The sequence below is a fragment of the Myotis brandtii genome, unplaced genomic scaffold (genome assembly GCF_000412655.1).
Source record: "Myotis brandtii unplaced genomic scaffold, ASM41265v1 scaffold215, whole genome shotgun sequence".
Taxonomy (NCBI): Eukaryota; Metazoa; Chordata; class Mammalia; order Chiroptera; family Vespertilionidae; genus Myotis; species Myotis brandtii.
In genome coordinates this window covers 3,445,295-3,449,077 of record NW_005358043.1, presented here as the reverse complement: position 1 = coordinate 3,449,077, position 3,783 = coordinate 3,445,295, and positions in this window count along the sequence as shown.

Below are 3,783 nucleotides of genomic sequence, written 5' to 3'. Positions count from 1 at the left end.
GGGGCTGGGGCCCGGGGCGGCCGCCTCTCCTCTCCAGGGCCAGCCCCCACCTCCACCTGCCTCCTCCTCCTCTCGCCCCAGCTGGTCTCCATAACCCAGGGGTCTAGCTCACGCACTCTCACCCGTGGCTGCCTTCCAAGGGCGCGGGGTGGGTGACAGACCGCAGAGCATCACTGGGATCACACTCTGTGGGTCAAGGCAAGTCGGAGGCTAGTGAGCATGGCTGCAGCAGATCGGGCGGCGGACTCCACTCCTAACAGGAGGAGGGTGAGAGGCACGTTGCCGGAGGGATGTGGCTCTGATGCGTGAAAAAAGACAGTCACAGAAGAGTATATGATGTACGACCCTGTTTATGTGAAATTGTACGAAAGGCCAACGAATCCGGAGGGACAGGAAGCAGAGCACTGATTGTCCAGGGCTGGCGGGTAGGGGTTGACAAAAGGGCAGAAGTCTTCTTGGGGGGGGGGGGGGGGGATAGAAATGTTCTGTACCTTGATTGTGGTGGTGTATGCGCAGGTGTATACAGTTGTCAAAATGTGTGCGCTTTATTATAATTATTGGCAAATTATACAGAAGAAGGGTAGGAAACAGGAGGTAGGCAGGACTATCGTGACCAACTTCATAAATAATCTACCACACACAGAACCTTATTTTGATAGAACCTGTAAAGAGCATCTGGTTCAGTGTCTTCATCTTAAGGATAAGGAAAGTGAGGCCCCAAAAAGAAACTGGTGGAAGAGGACTCTGCCAGTCAGTGGCAGAACCAGGACGGGAGCCCAGGCTCCTTTCCAGTCTTCCTGTTCCTTCTGCCACCTCCTCTGGGAAGCTCGGGGAAAGGATGCCTGGGCCGAGTCCCAGCGGGACTCACGCAGATGGAAGCACTTTGGGGGGCGGGGGTGATAGAAGAGCAGCTATGCCATAGCCACCTGTTGTCTACGGTGCTATTTTTGGGTTTCCTAAGAGGTTATTGGTGGAAAAGGATAAGGAAGGATATGTGACTATTGAAACATTATTTATTTAAACTTTACTAAATTATTAAACCCATTTTTCAGGCTTGTAAGCCAAGAATTCTTGCTAGCTTTTGTAAAGTGCTTCATATAGTAAGATAGAGTTGAAATAATAAATAATGGTATTGCTACCCATAGAAATATACAAATGTTAGAACATTTAGGGCCGTGGTCGGCAAACTGCGGCTCTTTGGCCCCTTGAGTGTGGCTCTTCCTAAGCCTTAGGAGTACCCTAATTAAGTTAATAACAATGTACCTACCTATATAGTTTAAGTTTAAAAAATTTGGCTCTCAAAAGAAATTTCAATCGTTGTACTGTTGATATCTGGCTCTGTTGACCACTGATTTAGGGAATTTGAAAAGGTGAATATAGTTCATTCTCTAGCTTTAGTATAATGTCTTTATTTAGAAAAAAATGACTTTGAACCATGTCCAAGGTGTCTCAGATATTTATCAGGTGTATTCAACTCCTCTGGATTCCAAAGAACCTTATAAAAAATATCTGTGCGAGATGGCAGTGATGTGGGCTGAAATGGTTTGTGGCTGGTACATCAGGCAGTAATCCCTTGCTGATTTCAGGTACTTACCCAGAAACCTGGGGACTTGAACTGTGGATGAAATCTGAACTTTTTGCTAACACAAAGCTGCTTTTGAAATTAGTTACCAAAACAATAAAAAATGATTCAGCAAGGGAAGTTTGTTTAAGAGAACATCACTCTGATAGATTTCTGAAGCTTATTTTAGTTTTCAGTTGTTGTTACCCCCCCCCCATCTCCCATTTTTTTCTAGTACTTGCATCTTAAACATTATTATATATTTATATAGTAAGCAATTTATTAAATGAGGGAACACTGATTTGCATCTTGAAGTTGTGATTTCTGTCTCAAAACTGCTGATTGGGAGGAGCCTGTTCTTTCAAAAACTTAAAATGTAGTTACAGATAACTCCACTGGCCAAACACAGATGTCAGGTGGAAGTGATGTATTTATGGAAATAACTGAAGCCCAAACAATCTGCTCCTGTTTGGATTACCCTAGCTGGGCAGTGCTTTGGTCCTAATGGATTCCCCTTGGTTTAAGTTGGGTTAAAGAGGACAAAACAATATGGCATGTAAGGGAATCGGCCCGGGGCTCTCTTGGAGTTTAACCTCAGCAATCCTACAAAACAGGTTAGTTGAGGCCAGAAATTCTCAACTAAAGACCTTTTAGAAGTTACATTTCCACTCCATGGCTGCCATGTTTTGAAATATCTGGACGACCCAACATGTAGTAGTATTCATAACCTTTGTAGCCTTTACTCAGGTACACACACTTTTTGGTAAGGTTTTTTTTTGTTTTTTGTTTTTTGTTTTTTTGATTTTTCGATAGCATGGGGGACCATACACAGATCACTGGCTCTACCTTAGGAACTCAGGAGCCCAGCATGACATGAAACTCAGAAGAATGATGAACCAAGACTTCTAGGTCTTCTACATACATTCCTGCCAATCCAGTTCCCACTTTTTTCCTCTGGAACTGATGGTTTTAATTGCCTCCTATTCATGCCATTGGTGAGGGCGGGGTTTCTGCCTTAGAATTATGGGGGTGGCCAGACACACAATGCCTGACCCTGGGTGGATGAGATTAACAGCAGCTTCTTAGTCACCGTAGTCGGGGAGGAGCATACCGAACCCAGGGCTACACGGAGGTTGCACACTGTAATGGAATGAACAACCAGGAGCTGGGGACCAGGAGCTGCGGGAGGGGGGCGACAGGCTTCTTTGTGGAATCAAAAGAATGGGGTGCCCCCTGGTTCCATGGGAGGATGTGATTGGCTTGTTTGAATTCTGAGGGCTGACAGGGAACTGAAACCCAGGACTCGGGGGTAAGCAGGAATGGTACCTGGGCTATTGGATAAGAAGGGCTGTTTGGTAAGGGACCCATCCTCGGGAGCAGGGCGGGGAGGGAACTTGTGATGGGCATTGGAGGTCTCCCAGTTTTCCCCAGATGTCAAGGCATACATAATAGTGGGCCTTAATTTTTAGGCCTTACACCACAATAACAAGGTCAGGACATTACTTCTTGACTGCCATATACAATACTCTCTATAACTGGGAGGGGGAAAAAGGTAGAGTGAGGCAAAGAGTGCAGGCCAAACCTTTCTAATTTATACCTTCAAATATATAGTCACAAGCAAATGTTTACTGAATGTCTTCATGTGCCAGCCCTAGACTAGGCACAAAGACTTAAAAGTGAGTGGAACGTAGTCCCTATTTTGAAGGAGTCAATGGAAGGGAAATAGAGAACATAAGCAGATAATCACAATACAGAGCGATGGATACAGGAGCAAAGATGTGTGCATGTCTGAGAGCACAGCGATGGGAGCAGTTCATTGAGCTGGGGCACAGTGAAAGCTTCCACAGGGACAAGGGACAGGGACCCCTGAGCTGGCCTTGAAGGATCAGTGGAAGTTGGTCAATCAGAGAAGGGAGGTTGGGAGCATCAAATAAAAGGGACCAGCGTTTCCACTGTTTCCAAAGGTGGAAATGATCACACGTTAAAAATAAGTGCCAAATAGCCCTGGCTGGTGTTGCAAAATGGTTAGAGCATTGGCCCCCACACACCTAAGGGTCCAGGGTTTGATTCCCAGTCAAGGGCATGTACCTGGGTTGCAGGTTTGATCCCTGGCCCTGGTTGAGAGCATGTGGTAGGCTACCAGTCTCTCACATGGATGTCCCTCCCTCCCTCCCTCCCTCCCTCCCTTCCATTTTCTCTAAAAAAAAAAAAAAAAAAAAAAA